The sequence below is a fragment of the Mesocricetus auratus genome, unplaced genomic scaffold, assembly GCF_017639785.1.
Source record: "Mesocricetus auratus isolate SY011 unplaced genomic scaffold, BCM_Maur_2.0 Super-Scaffold_100004, whole genome shotgun sequence".
NCBI lineage: Eukaryota > Metazoa > Chordata > Mammalia > Rodentia > Cricetidae > Mesocricetus > Mesocricetus auratus.
Window position 1 is genome coordinate 51,216,291 of NW_024429189.1, and position 21,886 is coordinate 51,238,176.

Here is a 21,886-nt window from a genome sequence, read left to right on the forward strand (position 1 = left end):
AGATGATCATGTGATTTTTGTTCCTCACCTTGTTTATATGGTGGATTACAATGATAGATTTTCATATGTTGAACCATCCCTGCATCTCTGGAATGAAGCCTACTTGATCATGGTGGATGAGTTTTCTGATGTGTCCTTGAATCCGATTTGCCAGTATTTTTTGAGTATTTTTGCATCAATGTTCATGAGGGATATTGGTCTGAAGTTCTCTTTCTTAGTTGTGTCTTTGTGTGGCTTGGGTATCAATGTTATTGAAGCCTCATAAAAAGAGTTTGGCAATGACCCTTCTGCTTCTATTGCAAATATTTGAGGAGAATTGGTATAAGCTGGTTTTTGAATTTCTGGTAAATTCTGCACTGTAGCCATCTGGCCCTTGTCCTTTTTTTTTTTTTTTTTTTTTTTTGGTTGAGAGACTTTTGGTGACTGCTTCTATTTCCTCAGGTGCTATAGGTCTATTTAAATTACTTATCTGTTCTTGATTTAATTTTGGCAGGTGATATCTATCCATGAAGTCGTCCATTTTCTTTAAATTTTTTAATTTTGTGGAGTACAGGTTTTCAAAGTATGACCTGATGATTCTCTGGATTTCCTCAGTGTCCATTGTTATGTCCCCCTTTTCATTTCTGATTTTCTTAATTTGCATATTCACATTCTGCAGTTTGGTGAGTTTGGATAATGGTTTGTCTATCTTGTTGATTTTCTCAAAGAACCAACTCTTATGTTACATTGATTCTTTGTATTGTTTTCCTAGTTTCTGCTTTATTGATTTCAGCCCTCAATTTGATTATTCCCTGGCATCTACTACTCCTGGGTGAGTTTGCTTCTTTGTGTTCTAGAGCTTTCAGCTGTGCTGTTAGTTCTCTAATGTAACTATTCATGTGGGCACTTAGTGCTGTGAATTTTCTTCTTAGCACTGCTTTCAAAATGTCCCATAAGTTTGGATACGTGTGTCTTCATTCTCATTGAATTCTAGGAAGTCCTTAATTTCTTTTCTTATTTCTTCTTTGACCCAGGGGTGGTGCAATAGTGCATTATTCAATTTACATGAGTTTGTAGGCTTCCTGAAGTTTGTGCTGTCATTGAACTCTAAATTTAAAGCATGGTGGTCTGATAAGATACATGGAGTTATTCCAACTTTTTTGTACCTGTTGAGGTTTGCTATGTTGCCAAGTATGTGGTCAATTTTTGAGAAGGTTCCATGTGGCACTGAGAAGAAGGTATACACTTTTGTGTTTGGATGGAATGTCTATAGATGTCTGTCAAACCCAATTGGGTCTGAACTCTATTAGTTTCTTTGTTAAGTTTCTGTCTCGTAATCCTGTCTATTGGTGACAGTAGGGTATTGAAGTCTCCCACTATTAGTGTGTGAGGTTTTATGTGTGGTTTGAGTTTTAGTAATGTTTCTTTTACGAATGTATAATTGGGGCATAGATGTTCAGAATGGAGACTTCATCTTGGTGGATTTTTCCTGTGATGAATGTGAAATGACCTCCTTCATCTTTTTTGATTGATTTCAGTTTAAAGTCTAGTTTGTTAGATATTAGGATTGCTACCCCTGCTTGCTTCTTGGGGCCATTTGATTGGAAAATCTTTTCTTAACCCTTAACTCTGAGGAAATGTCTGTCTTTGAGGCTGAGGTGTTTTTCTTGTATGCAACAGAAGGATGGGTTCTGTCTTCAAATCCATTCTGTCAGCCTGTGCCTTTTATGGGTGAATTAAGACCAGTAATATTGAGGGATATTAATGAACTTTGATTGCTCATTCTCATTTGTTTTAGAATGCTAGTTCTTGGTGGAATTTTATGTATATTTCCACCTCGTTTCTCTTTTGGGTACTGATAAAAATGGGATTTTCTATTTCCTATATTTTTCTGGTTGTAGTTAACTTCTTTGGACTGGAGTTTTCCTTCCAGAACTTTCTCTAGGGCTGGGTTAGTGGATACGTATTCTTTAAATCTGTTTTTGTCATGGAATATCTTGTTTTCTCCATCTATAGTGATTGAAAGCTTTGCTGGGTATAGTAGTCTGGGCTGGCACCTGTGGTCTCTTAGTGTTGATAGTGTATCTATCTAGGACCTTCTGGCTTTCAGATTTTCCATGGAGAAGTCAGGTGTAATTCTGATAGGTTTGCTTTATATGTTATTTGACCTTTTTCCTTAGCTTCTCTAAGTATTCTTTCTTTATTTTGTATACTTGGGGTCTTGATTATTATGTGGCAAGAGGACTTTTGTTTTGTGATCTACTCTATTTGGTGTTCTGTAAGCTTCTTGTACCTTCATTGGTATGTTTTATTTAGGTTGGGAAAGTTTTCTTCTATGATTTTGTTGAATATGTTTTCTGTCCCTTTGAGATGAGCTTCCTCCCCTTCTTCTATACCTATTATTCTTATGTCTTTTCATGGTGTCCCATATTTACCGTATATTTTGTGTTAGGGATTTGTTGGACTTCAGATTTTCTTTGATTGATGAATCTATTTCTCCTAGTGTGTCTTCAACACCTGCGATTCTCTCTTCCATCTCTTGTATTTTGTTGGTTATGCTTGCATCTGTAGTACCTGTCTGTTTCCCCAGTTTTTCAATTTCCAGCATTCCTTCAGACTGTGTTCTTTTTTCCATGTCAGCTTTCAATCCTTGCATTGTTTGAATTGTTTCTTGTAATTTTTGCTTCATGTTTTCCTCCCTTTCTCCCATTTGTTGGAATTATTGGTTTGTTTTTTCTTCTATTTCTTGCATTTTTGGTTTGTTTTTTTTCCATTTCTTTTTTTATTATTTATTTTTTAATTTAAACTTAAATTAGAAACAAGGTTGCTTCATATGTCAATTCCAGGTCCCTCTCCATTTCCCTCCCGTCCTCACTTGCCCTCCCCCCAAGCCCCTCAATATCCCCTCATTTTCCCAGGGAGGGTGAGGCCCTCCTTGGGAGTGTCCATAGTCTTTGATTTCATCCAGGGTAGGGCCTAGACCCTCCCCCAAGAGTTCAGGATGAGAGTGCATCTCACATTGTTGGATGGGAGTCCAAAGTCCATTTGTATACCTGGGATAAATACTGATCTACTGCCCAAGGCTCAATAGATTACCTAGGCCTCCTCACTGTCACCCACATTCAGGGGGTCTTGATCATTCCCATGCTGGATTCCCAGGCTGATGCCTGGGATTCAAGAGTTAACCCTTGTCAGGTCAGCTGTTTCTGGGTGTTAAACCAGCCCAGTCTTATTTTCTCGCATCCTCTTTGAGGGCCTCTCTCATTTTCTTTTTTTTTATTTTCTTTTTTATTTATTTATTTTTCAGTTTAAATTTAAATTAGAAACAAGGTTGCTTCATATGTCAATTCCAGGTCCCTCTCCATTTCCCTCTCGTCCTCACTTGCCCTCCTCCCAACACCCCCATTATCCCCTCATTTCCCCAGGGAGGGTGAGGCCCTCCATGGAGGTGTCCATAGTCTGTCATTTCATACAAGGGCAGGGCCTAGACCCTCCCCCAGGAGTTTAGGGTGAGAGTGCATCTCACATTGTTGGATGGGAGTCCAAAGTCCATGAGTATACTCCGGATGAGTAATGATCACTGCCCAAGGCTCAATAGATTACCTAGGCCTCCTCACTGACCCCCACATTCAGGGGGTCTTGATCAGTCCCATGCTGGATTCCCAGGCTGATGCCTGGGATTCAAGAGTTAACCTTTGTCAGGTCAGCTGTTTCTGGGGATTAAACAAGCCCAGTCTTAATCCCTTTGGTCATCAGTCCTCCCTCTCTGTTACTGGCTTTCTTGAGTTCAGCTCAGTACTTAACCGTGGCCTCTTTCATTTTCATGAAGTTGTTTTTAAGGTCATTCCCTTCTGCTTCATCCACATTGGAGTGTTCAGGTCTTACTAGTGTAGAATCTCTAGACTCTGGTGTTGTCATATTTGTTTTTCTGTTGCTGAGTGTGTTCTTATTTGCCTCTTCCCCATCACTTCTTCCAGTGGGTGTAGAAAGAGTTTCTTCCTCTCCTGGTGGGTAGGTGATCAGGGTTCCCTTTTGCTGGGTGCAAGCAAATCCAATACTCTCTGGACTCTGCTCTCTGTCCTCTGCCCTGAATGTGAGCAAATGTGGCCCAGCTCTCTCTGCAGACTACTGGTTGCTTGGTTGTCCATGGTGGGGGGGTCGACCTGGCTGCAGTCCCAAGCCAGGTGATCCATGAGAGGACAAGCATGCTCACCTCTGCCCCCTGGGTTTGGGCAGAAGTGGCAACCTGTTCAGTTTTAATTAAATGGAAATGCTGGCAATAGCCTTTAGTTTTAGTTGTTTAGTGTGATCTCTTGTTAAGTCATATAAACAAAATATTAGCTGTGATTATTCATGGATATTTCTTGAGTTAAAAATGACAAAGGAATTCTTTCAGAATTCAAAGAAGGACTTAAGGATGGTCAGAGCATTCCTTAGTGGACACTTCAGATACCTTGAAAAAGAAATGTAGGCTTTACCGGACACTGTAACAATACGTGACACACAATTACTGACAGTAAAGCTAAGTATTTAATGTAGAAAATTACTCACAAGATACCAAACCCAGAGGAGCAGTTTTCAGTGGCCGAACCGGAAGCTGAACTCCAGGAAAAGAGACCGAGACTTCCTGTGTGCTGTCTTTTATGCCTTCCCCCGTAACGCCCCTAGCCATGCCCAAAAGTGGGCCTGGCTAGTGACGTAGTTCTGCCTACGTACGTATACGTCTTTAGTCCTGTCTAAAGTGGGTGTGGTTAGCGCTGTGGTAAACCCCCCTTTTATTACCTCATCTGTATGCGCCTCTAATAAGTCACATGTTTAATGGCGGCATCAGACTTCCTCCTACAAAGAAACATGGTGTTAACTACATGGAAAAGTTGTTAGCTACCAAGATATAAGGGAGAAAATTAAATGCTTTTTTGTTACTTTGTTGTTCACTATAAAGTGCGGTTTATGGGAAGACTTATAAAGCAAACTGAGTAAAAGAAAAGGGACTAGCAACTTACTAACAATGATTTTTAGAATTTTAAAGAAATAGAGTGAAATCGGCAAATTCATCATTTTTCCATTACACTGTCTAAGAAACTGTAGGATGTGAATAGTGTATACATGTCTATGCAGCTAGACAAAGAGCATTATTTGTTGTTATATTAAAACAGAAGACTCTTCATAGTCTTTAGGTAAAGGTGGGAAAGGAATGTACCAAGAGTAGCCAATGAATGCCTTGGAGCAGGAGAAATCAATGTCTCCTGAGGGTACTTAGAACTTTCCTTCAATCAGCCTTATATATGCTAGGTACAGTTTCATCTTCAGCCCTATCTACCCCCAAAGGTTTCTTTAAGCCCAGAGCTTAACAGTCACCTCTCGGAGCTGAACCGCAAATCCCCATCTCTAGCTCTAATATATGTAGTTTAAGTTTCAACCCTGGATCTGTAATTGCCTGGAAGGCATTTCTATTTCAAATTCAACACATCTAAAAACTGACTTTTCGTTCTTCTGCCAAACCAAAAAAAAAAAAGAAAAATCAAAAGTGAAATAAATAAACCAACCTTGCCTCCTGACTCCCTGTTTCTATAAATTGAAGTCTGACACTATGTTTCCCTTGATACAGCACTCAAATATTGCCTCTACCCTTAACTGAACACTGTTTAATTAATCACTAAACACACAGAATGTTTTCTTATCTGTTTGGAGTACATGACCTTTAAAATTCTCTCCCAAAACTAATTCTGCCTGATGCTAGACTCTGTTATAAATATGCAGCTCACTGGATACATTGCAGTAAAGATTGCCCAATTTTGTGCATCTACTTTATGACTATTAAAAAAAAGGTAATTAAGCTGGCAACAGATTTATCCCTAAGGGAATTTTAAAAAGAATTTTCATTTCCTCTTCCTGTAGGTCTTCTGAATTGTTGGGTATGCTACATATAGATTAAATTTGATACAAAAAAATTCACTTATAATTTAGCCATGTAAAGTCAGAGAAGTCAGTTAATCATGCACAGTATGACCCCTCAAGGGCAAGTTTCCTGCTGAATTAAGTCATTTAATAAAGCATCCTAAAGTAATTCAAATAAATATGTTGAAACTATGAAGTTAGTTGAGATTATAACCAAAAAGGCCTCAAAGCAATTTTCATTTAATTAAGGAAAGACAATATGTTAATTATGTCAGTAATGGGGTAAAAGTGTGGCCTAGCCTCGGCAGTCCATTCCAGGGGACAACATTTTGCCTGATGGTCTCTTGAAATACAAGACTGGATGTTCAGTTCTCAGCTCTTGTCAAGAAATTAGTACAGCAATGAACAGAGCTTCATTTTGGGTTTCGGGTTAGCTCTTTTAACACTCCACAGGCACTTATGTGCATGCACTTGGACAAAATCATCCACCAATGGAACAACAGATCTAATTAAATATGAACATAGTGACTGTTCTGTCATTACTGTGGTTCAGCTTCAACAATGCTAACTGACTTAAAAGGGAGTGTCCACAGTTTACCTGTTCATTTGTTTAGCTATACATAAAAATTGTGTTAAACCATCATATTCTAAAGAAATGCAGACTTTACTAGCAAATGGGGGTCTTTGTTAATTATATCTTGTAAGATGCCTGTTAGGAAAGAATTTATTTAGTTGCCAATACCCTGCCATTTTCAGCTTACAAAAATTATATTTTCATAAAGTTCAATTCATTACATGTGTTATGAATAGCCGTCATCAAAACCATTGACAGTGACTTGGATTTAGCTAAATGCAATCATCACTATTTGATGGCAATTAAGCAACTTTAGTCATGATTACTTTTTCCATCTGAAAATGACTTAAAATATGAAGTGTTTATTACTGTATAAAACAAAAATTATCTTATGTGGCTTAGGAAAATATTTTATTTCCCATGACCTTGTGACTCTTGTTACTTATGACCCAGCAACACTGGCAAGTTAAAAAAAGAGCTCTGTGTTGTGAGATTAGATATAAATCTGTGTATTCTATGACGTAGAATTGGGCTTTTCAAGAGTTCTAATCAAAATTACTGATTTTTATTCACTATTACATATATCAATCTTGTCTGATAAATAACAGAAGCACTGTTATCTATTAGTTATTTTGAGGCAGAGTATTTGATATATGGAATATTGGACACATTTTCTAAGATATCTTACAGGTGAAAAGTAATATGTACAGTATCTCAAAAGTTCTAAAATACAATTATCATCTGCATTGTTTTACAAATATATATACTTGTATACCTAAATTAATTCACAATTTTGTTAGGTATCTAGTATAATTAGACATATTTTCCTAATCATAAGGGAAAACTATAATTAGAAAACCATAATGTACTATCTGTTAGATTCTTTAAACTTACATTCTGGGAGAAGAGAAACTACATGTATTTGAAATTAATAATGCTACTTCTTAAAATTTAAGAGAATTTTTCTTTTTTATTTACATTAGAAACTGTTAAGCGAAGCTTTTTCCTTGAGAAGGAGCCGTTCCGCCAGCCTGGTTCCAGAGCCGCTTTCCCGCCAGCCTGGTTCTAGAGCCGTATCAGTCCCAAATAAACACACAGGAGGCTATATTAATTATGAAGCTGTTGGCCTTGCTTGTTTCTTACTAGCTAGCTCTGACTTAAGTAATTACCCCATAATTGTTAATCTAAGTATGTTTCTTACCGGAGAGGTTTCCGGGCTTCCTACCCCACCCCAATGGCATTACATCTTGAACTCTCTGTGTTTCTCCTTCCCAGAATCCTCCTGGACTCCTAGCCCCGCCTATCTAGATTCCTATAGGCTCAACAGTACTTTATTGACAAATAACAGGCAAATAACAGGACTTCCCCAACAAGAAACAAGCTTGCTTCACAGGTCAGTCCCAGCTCCCTCACCCTCCCCTCCTCTCCCAACCCACAATTTCCCAATTCCCCACCCCATCCCCCCTCCACTCTCTAGGGAGGGTGAGGCCCTCCATGCGGAATCTTCATAGTCAGTCATATCATCCCTATCACCCCGGACATAGCCTAGGCCTTCCCCCATGTGTCTAGGCTGAGAGAGCATCCCTCCACGTGGAATCGGCTCTCAAATTCCATTTGTATGCCAGGGCTAAATACTGATCTACTATCCAAAGTCCCATAGATTGCTGAAGCCTCCTCACTGACACCCACGTTCAGGGGGTCTGGATCAGTCTCATGCTGCTCTGTAATATATAATAATTATTGCATATAATATGATACTTTTGCCTATACACTATTTTCTACATTAAAGGGAGCAATAAAATACCTGGAACAGGGAAAATATAGAGTACTGTCCCTCCAAAAGCAATACAATATTATAAATACTAAACTCACAGAAATAAAAGTTTGTTTCACTTAAAAGAACCAAGGCAAGCTACATCTTCTTTCATATCCATGACTCAGTAAGTTAAAGAACCACCTCTTTTTATAAATAGCATTTTAATTTTCTTTTTAAAATTCCAAGGAAAGAGAGACAACTTCATACATGTACAAGTGTTCTTTGAACTTATCTTCTCCCATTAACCCTATCCAGACCCAACCAGAACCCGTGGAACCATCTCTCCCATAAATCTATGCAAATATGATGATTATGATGATGCCAGAGTTAAATGATGATCAGTACCAATTGGGCTCATTGGGCTATTAGAACCTATTTGTTGAGGTTTTGTTTCAAAGGGGCTTGTTGAAGCAAAATTAGTGAAATACAAGAAGGGAGTAGGACAAGCGAGGAAATAAAAGAGGGAGGGAGGAATAGAGGGGGGAGCCCTGCACGGGTGGATTAGGAAATGTGGCTTCCAGGAGATAAGGATAATTCAGTAGCTTTACACTTGGTGATCATATCACAACCTTTCCTTGTTCATGACAGAAGTTCAGACATATTTGTTCTCACCTATCTACATGTCATTGATTCAGGGCAACCTCCTGAAATAGGAGTTTTCTTGATCAGTTCTATGACTCTGCTTGTAAAAAGCCCTTCAAAAATTCAAGATACATATGCTAGCTTTTGAGATTAAAATTCTACCATGATAAAGAAGCCCAGGTTAGGTTAGGTATGACAGAGTAGTGTATCACCTGTTACAAAAACTGCGGGAGCCAATGTGCATATATGGGATCAAAGTACGTCAATGTGTGAAGTCAAACAGGACTGAAAGTAACAACATGAGGGGTAACATTAACATAATTGAACAAATACTTTAATGGATCACACACACACACACACACACACACACTCACACACACACACACAGTGAAATTTTCTGAAAGTCAGGTTCATTAGAGAAACAGAGATTATATTGATTATACTCTTTCATGCTGTAGTAATTTCATTAACTACATAGAATGGATATGATTTTTTGAAATGTGTCTAAATATATTTTACCCAAGATTCATATGATCAGATCATCTAAATGCAATAAAAACTGACCCTATCCTTATGCAAAGCTGATACCAATGTTTACACATAAAAATGTGCATCAATTATTATTATATTTGCCTGACACTTTGACGTGCTTTTTATTACAAACCTATGTTGGTAACTTTGAAAATACTCTTTGAAAAACAATCCTGTATATTAAATACTAAGGGAAATAAACTAGAAGCTAAATAAAAAGATTATTAATAATAATTGATTTTCCTATCAAAGGTTTATTAAATGAATTATTTCTTCTGATATACTTTTAATATAATCCTCAAGACATTGTCTCTTAAATTAATAGGTCCCACTTTAAAAAGATAAGCAGTCTTATGAAGGCGAAAAATAAATACAACTCCTATATACATTCAGTTAATTTGTTCTCACTATTGATTTTTGAAACCCTTTGAACAATTTTTAGTTCCCTCTTTCATCTTGTTAATCATGTTTACTCCAGATAAAAGAAACAATAACAATCCCAAATAATCTATTCAAACAGAAGAAATCTATTGTTGAGATCCTGTGCATGGGAAGGTGGTGTTGCATACTCAACACTGACTATAATTTTATCCTAAAGAAATATTTGCAAAGATATAAATTTTGAAAGAGAAATCATGCCTAAAATGGGGTTCTAACCCATGCATTATTACCCCCCTGTAATATCATGTCATAAATTAATTAAATATAACTCTGATGATGAGGGCACATGATACTTTAGATTACAAACCGTGTATTACTTTTTAAAGAATGACAACCCATAAAAAACCTTCAGAATAGGACATTAATATTAAATAAAATCCTTGCTTCCCTTGTAAAATAGTTTTATCATGTATAAAGCAACTATATAAAACATTAGTACTTATACTGTGTTAGAGTGAGAAAAAGAAAACCTTCCTTAACTTCTCTACAGAGCAGTCCAGTTTCCCTCTTTTCTTCATCATGATTACTAACATAAATCCAGTTTTTCATACAGCTATGAATTTGATCATTATAGTTATCATAATGACAATCAAATAAAAATTTCCAAGTATTAATCATAACAGGATGTTTTGAAATATTTAAGTATGAAATATATTAATATCCCATAATCATCATTAGCCAAATCATGTATAGATTTATTATTTAGCAATTTCTTGTATAAGCATCTGACTTTGTTCAGAAAACTAGAACTGAAAGATTGGTTTTGGAGTCCTAAATTATGTCTACTTGTTTGAAATAATTTATTCTTGAGAATCAGTTATAATTCATGAAATCTAAATTATATATTTTGTCAACTATGGATGCAATAATATATAATTTAAGTAACTTTTGAACATTTTTCTTTTCTCATTGCCTAGCATCAAAGTCCATTTATGAGTAATTGCTCTTTTTTGAATCTGGGTAAGAAACTGGAGACACCTAGTGTATGTATGAATCATTACAGAAGTATTTGCCCTGAACTTCTTGACAAGTTCTGACTCTTGTATTTTGGATTCACTAGGTCTAACACGTTCATTTCAACACACAAATAGACACAGAAATGGTCTTTCCTTATGAGTAGGGAATTCTGAAAATATTGTCAAGCACATAACTACTGGATATACCTACCTACTCAGACACCAGCACTTACATTTGCACACACACACACACACACACACACACACACACACACACACACACTTGTCCACAGATACTTCAAACTGTGTGTGATTCAGGTGAAAAGTAAATAGTTTTTAAAACTTAACAAGATTCTTCTGAGCGAAGAAAAGACAGCAGGATGGAGCAGTGCATGCAGTAGGGAAAAGACAGCTGGAAACAGTGACAACTGCAGCAGGGTCACAGAGGACAAAGCAAAATGTCCTTGGACTTGCCTTGCCCTGTTGGTGCTCACTAGTGAGGTGCCGCTGCCTTATGAATACAGGCCAGATGAACCAATGGAGCTGCTGCTACTGCTGTTGGGGTAGGTAGGGCGCTGGCCGGGACACTGCCCCTGGGCTGTAAACATGATGGCTGTGTCCAGCACTCCTGCAGGGCAGACAGAGATAAGGGAGGGGTGATCTACAGCTGGAGCAGGTCAACTCCCTGCAGTGTTCAACCATATGACCATCCTGATTCTGAGCAGCGACTAGGTATCCCAGAAGACGAATGAATGGTTCGATTCTGGGTTTAAGTCTCCTGGAAAAAACTTCTGTGATCCATGTTATTCCTGGAAACCATGTTAATGTCCATGATCTGTGCTGTCTCCAGCTGCTATAGGCAGGGAGGTATGTTTTTCAGAGGTAGCTGTCAATGACTACATACTCATAAGTAAGAAAAAAGAGACACTGAAGATTATTGTTCCAACCCCCACCTTCATGGGGTACATGTATATCCAACTGTAACATGTGGACTGGGGTCAACCGAAGCAGGTTTAATGACAAATATCACAAAATTGAAAGAGTTGCGAATTCTTAGGAAGTCGAGACACCATCTATATAAAAAGAATATGATATATGTGTTTTGAACATATTCGGGAAGTTTTCTTATTAAAAATGAAGATAATTTTGCTGGTATTTTGATAGAGATTGCAATGAATCTGTGGATTGGTTTTGATAAGATTGCCATTTAGACTATGGTGATCCTACCTATCCAAGAGCTTGGGAGATCTTTCCATTTTCTGGTATCTTCTTTAATTTCTTTCTTTAAAGACTCAAAGTTCTTGTTATGCAGGTATTTTACCTGTTTGGTTAGAGTTACCCCAAGATACTTTATGGTGTTTGTGGCTATTGTAAAGGGTGATGTTTCTCTGATTTCTTTCTCATCCCCTTTATTGTCTATAAATAGACTTGTCTTAAAATCCAATGAAAAAGCAGAAAAAGTGTAAAAAAGGACAAAGATAATTTGGTCTCTTCCTTGACATTTTTATAAATTAAGAATAACTGCCTCGCCGGGCGTTGGTGGCGCACGCCTTTAATCCCAGCACTCGGGAGGCAGAGGCAAGCGGATCTCTGTGAGTTCGAGGCCAGGCTCGACCGACAGCCTCCAAAACAGAGAAACCCTGTCTCGTAAAACCAAACCAAAAAAAAAAAAAAAAAGAATAACTGCCTCAGAGAATGTTTGAAATATTATTACAACCACCATTCTCTTATAGTCATATATCTAGATAGATAGATGATATAGATACATAGTAAATAATAAATGACACAAATCTAGGATATTTAAAGGTAATCAGTTTGATCAGATGAAGATAGAGAAAGAAGAAATGTTGAAATTAAAATGATTTGACAACAATAGTAAGTGATCATCAGGTGGTGGAGGACAATATAAAAGAAACAAGGCTTTATTTGCTGTTAGAGGAAGGTGGATTAGCCACTATGAAACTTGCTTAAAAAGTGACAAAGTAGATCTTTCATATGACACAGCCATGGCACTTCTGGGTATATAACTAAAAGAGTGAAGTCAGTTCAGAGCAGAGACCACTGCATACCCGTGTTAATTATAGTGCAATTTGCAATAGCCAGCCATGAAATCAGCCTAGTATAAATTGCCCATGGATAAATATAATAAAACAAGGAAGGATTTTTTTCTATAACAAGTACCACAAAATTGTTTTGCTATTAGGAAAATGAATGCAACTGAAGATCATCACACTAAGTGGACAGCCAGTTCAACAAAAACCAGCATCACACTTTGTTTAGCTTTACATACATTTGTGACATCTAGGTAAATCATACTTAAAAACAAATATTCAAGACAGGGAGGGTAAGGGTGCAAGAAGGAGGGAAACGAGAAAGAAAAGTAAGTGGCAATTTGCATAGAAATTTCCCTTAAATAGAAAATTCCCACCTGGAGGAAGAGGGCTGGTTCATGAGATTCAAGATGTAAACAAAACTTAGAACTACAGGAAGCCTGAAAATTACACAGGCCCCTTCAGATAGTTGGACAGTGACCCATGGCATGGATAGGGAATCTCTGATGTGCCCACTGGCCAGGTTATGTGCTTGGCATGCCAGGAGCTCTATGGATGCTGGTTTAGTGAGTCATCACCCATGCTGGGATGGACTTTCCCAGAGAGCAGCTGTCTTTTAGTTATTCGTGCTCCTGTAAGTAACTCGAATAAACCTCTGGTTCACCAAGTTCCACTACAGAGGAACAGTTATTTTGGTCGGTGAGTGATGCTTACTTGGGGTATGTAGACATTTCAGCCTGTTTCTTCAATAGCACAAGAAAATATATACAAAGAGCATTATATGTGTTGATGAACAGTTTCACTGAAATTTTTTATTTTATACATTAATGTGTGATAATGAAAATGAAATAAGATTGCAATCTAATTGTAAAACATATCCTTAAAGGAGAGTATTGTAAAGCAAAATAAACTCCAGGTTGATTTGGAAACCTACTCAACATGGTTACTCCTGAGAAAAGTGAGGATTAGCACAACATATGTATACAAAACATATACTTTATAGTTTCCTGTAACAAAAAAGTGGAATGTTTTTCTTATGATTTACATGGTTTTGTGTGTGCAGTTATTCAGAGCTCAGTGTACCACTGAAAATATTATAGTATATACTATAATAATAGGATGAAGCCAAGTTTCAAAATATTGTTTCACAGTGATTCATTTTGTTTTTCTGTGGCAAATTTAGTATTAGAGAAAGAAGGCAAATAATTTTCTCACCAATGTGAGCCAGAAGAAGCTATGAGAAAGTCACTGAGACATTTCTACACCCTATATGTGCTCACTGTTATGAGAAATTCTTGATGAGTGCTTCCTGGGCCATATTAATTGAATCCCCCTGTGTGTCAGCTCAGTCAAAAAGTTATGAAAAATATCAGTAGTAAAGAAAACCTGAACATTGTAGGCACAAAGGGCAGGCATAAAATAATCTGACATCAGCATTAATGTGTGAGAAACCTAGACAACCAGAGGTCACACTGTTGCAGTAAAAAGACCAGATATAAGGTTCTGAGAATGAAATAACCTTTTATTTAATATTATACAAGTGCTGAGGTAGATGAACCAGATGGTAAAAGTGCTGTACACATAAGTTTGGGGACTTGACTTTAAATCTCCAGGACCTACATCAAAGCCTGCTGTTTATAAACCCCATCATTCCTACTAGGGCAAGAGAGGTAGAGACAGGAGAATCCCTTGAAGCCCAGGGGCTTAATGAGGTCAGTGGAAGAAGAACGATGAGACTGTATCTGAAACACATGAAGATAAGAACCAACACCTAATGTTGCTTCCTTACTTTTACATACATACTGTGGCCTGTATGCACCCATATTCACATTCATGAATGTGCACTTACAAACATACACACACACAGAGAGAGAGAGAGAGAGAGAGAGAGAGAGAGAGAGAGAGAGAGAGAGCCTGCGCACACGCCAGACAGACAGACAGACTGTGGGGACACCAGACCTTAAGCAGAGACCCACTTCCCCATCGGCCTGGGAGTAGGCAGCTGTAAGACAATGTTTACTAAAAACATGTTTACTAAAAACAATACAATGCCCGGGGCAACAAGTTCCTGAAAAGGGCTGGCCCACAGGAACCGCCCTGACCTCGACCTTGTCCAAAGACTAACCGCCTCTTCTGACACACCCAAATCAGTTTCTGGTGTCAGAGAGAACCAGCCAGGGGTAGAGGAGAGAGCAGAAGCTTTACTGGAGGGAGGCCTTTCTTGGGAAGTTTTCTTGAGCCTTTTTGGGGCCTGCTTAAAGTTTTCTTTACACCGTTGAACGGGTCTCTGTGTTGTCAATCCCCGACACCCTCCGCACATTCTCAGACACAGGCTGCACAGTGGGCACACAGTGACAGAGAATATAAATCACAATAGGAAGTGGCCAGATTTAGAAGCAACAGCAGTGAACAATCAAACCCTAATCTGCTCCCTCCCAAACAGGAAAGTTATTTAGATGCATATAAGTCTGGTGTCTTTGAAATGAAGTAAGAAGGATAATCATTGCATTAACTAAATAAAACCTGAAATAAAATTGAGAGCAAAATAATGTGATTTCTTTCCACAAATTATTTAGAGACACAGTTTTAATAGGGTTGTGGAATTTCTAACTGTTTTCATGTCACTTTTCGAAACAGATTGTTGAATGAATTTACTCATTAACAGAAGTCTCCACAGGCCAGCTCCACATAATGATAAATTTGCAAAGGAAAAAGGAATGGGAGAGTAAATTGAGTTTAAATTTTAATGATATGCATATCAAAATTAAGAGATAGTTACCCATATGTCCAAAAACAACCCTGTGCTTCTTGACAACATTAATAAAGTTCCACTCATTCAATATATCATTGAAATAATCACTTTGGCTGTCTTTTCTTTACATCATTATATTTTAGAGCTTATATGAATGTTCTTATTATGGCCTAAGTAACATATATTACATTATGATGACCAGCTTAAATAATAAATAAAAGACACTATACCACACACCAATCACTCTCCCAGCTTCATTATTAAGATTAGCCTTAATAGAATAAAATATTACAATTATCTATTTTGACATTTGTCAAGCATTTGTCACATAGGTTCAGTTTCTCCCCTACAAGCTTCATTTTTGTACATATACAAAGTATTCACAGTGCAAATTACTAATTTTCTGTGAGATAGACAGTCTACCACTAAGAGACTTAACCCTTCCTGGATATCAATAATGCGATAGTTAGTCTAGGTAATGTGAAAATATTATCATAGTATTTTATAAATAACAAAATTTTATGAAAATGTTTATGTTTTGATTTTTCCTAGCTATTTCTTCCTGTATGTTAATACAGGAATATGCTGGACATTGTATGCCTTTTCTTTATTTATTTGCTTTGTTATACTTCCAGATGCAACTTGAACTAGGCCACCAGCTAGCAAAATGCACCACACTTAACTTGCATCTTACAAACTAGAATTAGGAATCCTGACACAATCAGTCTCAACTGCTTTTCCACTGTGGAAGTCATCATCACACAGTGGCTGACTTCATACACGTTTAAAGGGAAAGTAGCAGATAAAAATTCATAGTCAAATGCATACACAGAATACAGCCATTGTTCTATCATGTTTGTAGTCTATTGAATCTAAAAATACTATTTATCTGGTACCAATTTTTTTTTCAAAAGTTTCATTATGTATATCCATATTTGAAGGTATATTATGGAGCTATAGAGTTATAACAATAAAGTAATGGCACAAAAACAGACATGTGGACGAATAGAACAAAATAAAATATGCAAACAAGCACTTGAAACTACAGCTATCTGATATTTGGCAAAAGGCAAAACACATACACTGGATAAAATACATCATCTTCAATAAATCGTGCTGAATCATATCTAGATGCAAAAGAATGAAAATAATCCATATATATATCATGCTGCACAAAAATTACTTCAAATCAAGTCTAAGTTTCTGTACAGCTAAGGATATTATCAATCAAATGAAGAATAAATCCACAGAATGGGAGAAAATCTTTGCTAGCTATACATCTGACAGAGACTTAATATACAGAATATATGAAGACAAGTATATAAAAAGTCAAAGAGAGAAAACAAATAACCCAAATGGAGAACTCACAATATAAAAATAAAAAATGGCTGTGAAATACCTCAAAAGCTGTCCATCTTTCTAAGAAATAAGGAAAATTTGATTTAAAATTTAAAAACTTTGAGATGCCATATTACCCCAGTCAGAATGTCTAAGACTAAATAACAAAACAACTGGAAACAAATGCTATCAATGCTGTAGGAAAAGAACGACCCTCATTTACTGTTGTTGGCAATTCAAATTGGTACAGCCATTTTGGAAATTAGTACAGAGAATCCTCAAATCACTAAAAATTAATCTACCAAAATGACACAGCTATACCACTTGTTGGCATATATACAAAGACATTTCTTGTATCCAATGTCTTATCATGAATTTATTTTAATTGGACCAAAAGGAAAATTAAAACAAAGCAGTACAAATATAAATATTTAAACTAGTAGATCAGCATGGATTTCATGAACACTCTTTTGTATACATATGTGTAAGTTTTTAAAAATACATTACTATTTCCTTAGAACCAATTAAACAATAAACTGTACAAATCATTTTCCACTTCTGGTTATAATTAGATGACACAAGTGATCAAATTTTTACGTATGATTCCATCAAACCAGAGATCTGATCTTTCATTATAGGTCACATATCATTGCTTCTAAAAAGATGTCACAATCACAAGTCCCTCTTATCTCAAATTATGAACTTATTTGGAAATAGCTTCATTACAGATGGGATTGGGCAAGACAAGTTCAGATGGCAGCTAAATGAGCTCCTAATCAAATGTGATTGATTAGCATCCATAGAAGAAGACGGCTGTATGAAACAGATGCACATGTTGAGAACAAGTAATGACGAAGACAGGGACTATAGTTGTGCATTGAAATCCAGGAAACAATGAGGAGGCATGAAATGAATCCCTTTGCTTTTGCTGATATTAGTTTTTCGAACATCCAGTCTCTAGAACTACAAGATAATTATTTTATATTGTTTTCAGCCATCCAATTTGTGATAGTCTGGCACAGCACCCCTAAAACCTGAATATATCCAAGTTCACATTTATTGTTTTATAAATGAAAAATATAGATGCTCAACTGGTACAAGCAAAGAGGAGACTATTGTGTAGTGCATAGGAGCATGGAGCCTTCCTTCCCTGCATGGTAGATATTGCAATTAAGTTATAAAGAAATCCAAGAGATGTCAGCCACCAATTTAGAATATTGCCACTCAATTCCATTATGTACTATAATATTTAATTATCCCTGAATACTTTACAAGTTACAATGTCCCATAATTTTCTAACTCTCAGGTGTATTTAGTGCACATATCTAGAAAGTTATACTGGTTCTGCCAGTATCACTACACAATGATTCACTACCTGACACTGTTAAACCATTGCTTGGAGATCAGTCAGCCGCATATATGCAAATTTGTGTTGTTTTCTCAAGATGGGGTAGAAATACATTATAGACCCAATGCTTAATCACCTTTTAAATAATAAAGTAAATATAAACTTTTACATTTATTACTTAGATCAGAGTGGATTTCATGGTCTCTGTTGGTTTATTAAAGAATGAGGGTAAGCCTGACTTGGTGATGCAGGCCTTTAATCCCAGCACATGGGATACAGAGAAAGACAGATCTCAGAGTTTGAGAGCAGTCTGATCTACAGAGCTTATTCCTGAACAGCTAGGGCTACCCAAAGAAACTCTGCCTCAAATAAATAAATAAATGAATAAATAAATGTTAAAAATAATAAAATAAAATATAAGATTAAAGCTGCTTATGTATAGGGTATCTTGCTCTGTGATCCTATTGATGCTAAAGTCATATAAACACTTTATATTTTGTCTTAGAAATATTTTTGCCAGTTTTTGTTTTTGACACCTTGAACAAGTTAATCATGTTAAATTCCGTTTTTGTTTATACAAAATTGGGATTACTCCCGCTCCCAGTTAAATTTTAAACATTAAGTGAAGTGCTGTAAATCTAACCATGTGTGTTCTAAGTGATACATTCTTCATTATTTTCCTTGGTAATTTTTTGAGTCTTCTTGCTGCTTTTCTCTCTCCCACTGTGTTATCTCAAGGCATGGCTACCTGTTGGTACAGGAGCGTCAAGCTTTGATGAAAGTTTTTTTTTTATGAATAATGGTCCATCATGATTTAATTTTAGGAAAATTATTATAAAAGTATTCTTTTTCTGAATAGGTAATCACATCTAAAATTAAAACGTCAAAAACACTTCAATATGTTGTAGAACTATGCATCAATGTAATTCATTGTAACATTGAAGGATATCTAATAGTTACATGGTAAGTATTAAAGAAAATAAAGGACTTTGACTGTTATTAAAATAATCACCACACATATATTTATAATTCATTTTCCATAATTTTAGTTATTCATTGTTAACAATGTTCTGAAAATATGGAATGAAGTTTCCAAGAATTAAGTAGTCATACCTTTCAAATTGCATACCTATGGGAACCCACAGAATTGACTCCCATTCCATTCTGTCTTAAGGTCAAAGAGCTTTTTCCTGCCTTTGCTCCTCCAAGGTGAAAGAACAAAGACATCTAGCCTAAGATGTAAATGCAACATGATACTTGGCCTAAGGTGTTGTTGTCATTGCATGTCCTGCCTAAACAACAGAATACTTAACTCAGGATATTGTTACTTGATGCTCTGGGTATTGAAGAGGTAATTACTCTGTTCCTTGTATCATTGGAAAGGAAGACTTTTAATGGTGATATAAAAACTTTGAACATTAAAACTTGGGCAAATTCAGTATTTACTTAATGCCTTCCTGACTCTATTTCTTGTTTCTTGTTTGCTTCTTTCCTCAATTCACACTCCCTTTCTCAGGTATGAACACTGATTAGCTGGTGGGCCCAGAGATGACCCCTCAACATGGGATTATGACAGATGGCCCCTCAACATGGGATTATGACAGATGGCCCCTCAACATGGAGTTAGGCACATGAATAGCACAGCTCTGTCCTGTCTGGGAAGGGAATCACTTCTTGATCCAGTGTGTCTATACTGTATGTGATGCCCACTAGTTAGTAACCTAGAAATTGTCATAGTGATCAGCTTGACCACAGTGTTTCTACACTGCTTAGACACAGGGTTCAGTACCAGCTTAATTTCAGCAGACAACAATGGGATAATAAAAATGACATATTTTGAAAATATGTTATATACATTTATAGTTTATAATTTATTCTGCCACAATTTTGGAGATTACAGAAATGTGAACTCTTTAAAGGTGTCTAACATACGAATATCTATTTCATTTTATGAATACAATTGAAATTTAAAAATAAAGGTACAGTCTGTGTATATATAGTATGCAAAGATATGGTGCTCATATACTAATGTGCTGAAAAGGTGATACCTTAAAGGATATCTAGAAACCAACCTCTCACCCATAATCCCAAAGACTTCCAGCATACCTTTCCCTGTTCCCTCCTCCAAGTGACCAGTTCAGGACTGCTCTCTGTTCTGTTAGTGGGGATTCATTTCCAACTTCTTCAGTCTTTATGAAAATAATATTGCTCATAATTCCTTATTAGCTATCTTCTTTAACTCAAACATGAAACTGTGAGTTCTTGGTTGTATTTAAACTCCCAGTCCCTGTTCTTTTGGTGTGAAAATGTTTGTCTGCTACTCTTCCATCTCAGATTTGTTCTTACCAACTATATTTCTCACATAGATGCATTTCTTTTCATGAATTTTTTCAGAGGAGAATAATGTCCCTCCTCATCCTTCTAAGTAATTATTTTACTCCATGTAATATTTCAGGAAATCTTATATTTTTAGGGTTTGAAAAGCGTGTATTACATTAATTGAGGTTATTTTAAACTGTAAATTATAATTTTAGTACATTGCTGACGAAAACACCAAATGCCTTTGATCATTTTTATGTATGTACTTGTGTGAGTACGTGTGTGTGTATGTATGTGTGTGTGTGTGCATGCATGTTTCTGTCCTTGAATTCTATGGGTGCACAGTTGTAGGTAGGGGGCAACTTCTGGGATTTGAGGTTCTATCATGCAGGTTTCTGGGTATTGAACTCAGCTCATAAGTTTGGCAGCAACTGCCTTTACCTGTTGAGTCATATGGCTGGCTTCTGGACTCAATCACTTTTTTAGGAGTATGTAGTGACAGGGCTGAAGTATAAGATAGCCTTCCAAAATAAGGACACTACTCTGTCTCTTTGAGTACTGAATCCAGAGTTTAACATGTGATATTTCATTGCACTGTATGTTGATGTCTTATGCTATTTTCCTAAGATGTATCATATTGAATAAGTTTTAAAAACTTGATTCTCATATATTGAATATCCTGAAATTTTATTTGCTCAAATTATATCATCACCCTGAAGAAGTTATTTCTTCTGAAAATATCTTTCACACATTTATAAATAAATATTTATATCTACAAGGATTTGCAAGAACCTCATGGCAAAGATGTTTACCTAATTATAGGTCTACATTTGTATTTCTATAATCATATATCATATCTTTTAAAGAGTTAAAAGATTTTACCTTGCCTTGGAAACTGGAGATTTTAATGGTATTCAAATTCATATAAAATCATCTAGATCATATTTTTTAAAATGACAGCCTAATTAGATCTCAAAAAGAACCAGAAAATCCCTTATGTCTTAGAATAGCTTATGTTTCAGCCTCTACCAAGTTTATAAACATCCTCTGAATATTTTCACACTGTGTAATTGTGTTATGTGGGAAAAGCAGTTCCTTTTTACCCTTAATTGTCTTCATATGTATGTGAACCATATGGTAAGCTGCTAAGGATCACCAAACAGTGTTGCTAATGTTCTTTTATTTATATACATCTCATACACACTAAAACAATGATAATCTCAACACTATAGAGTAAATTTGTGTCAGGAACCATCCGATCAGAAAGATTCCTAAGGAACAACTGGCCAGTGGAAAGGTAT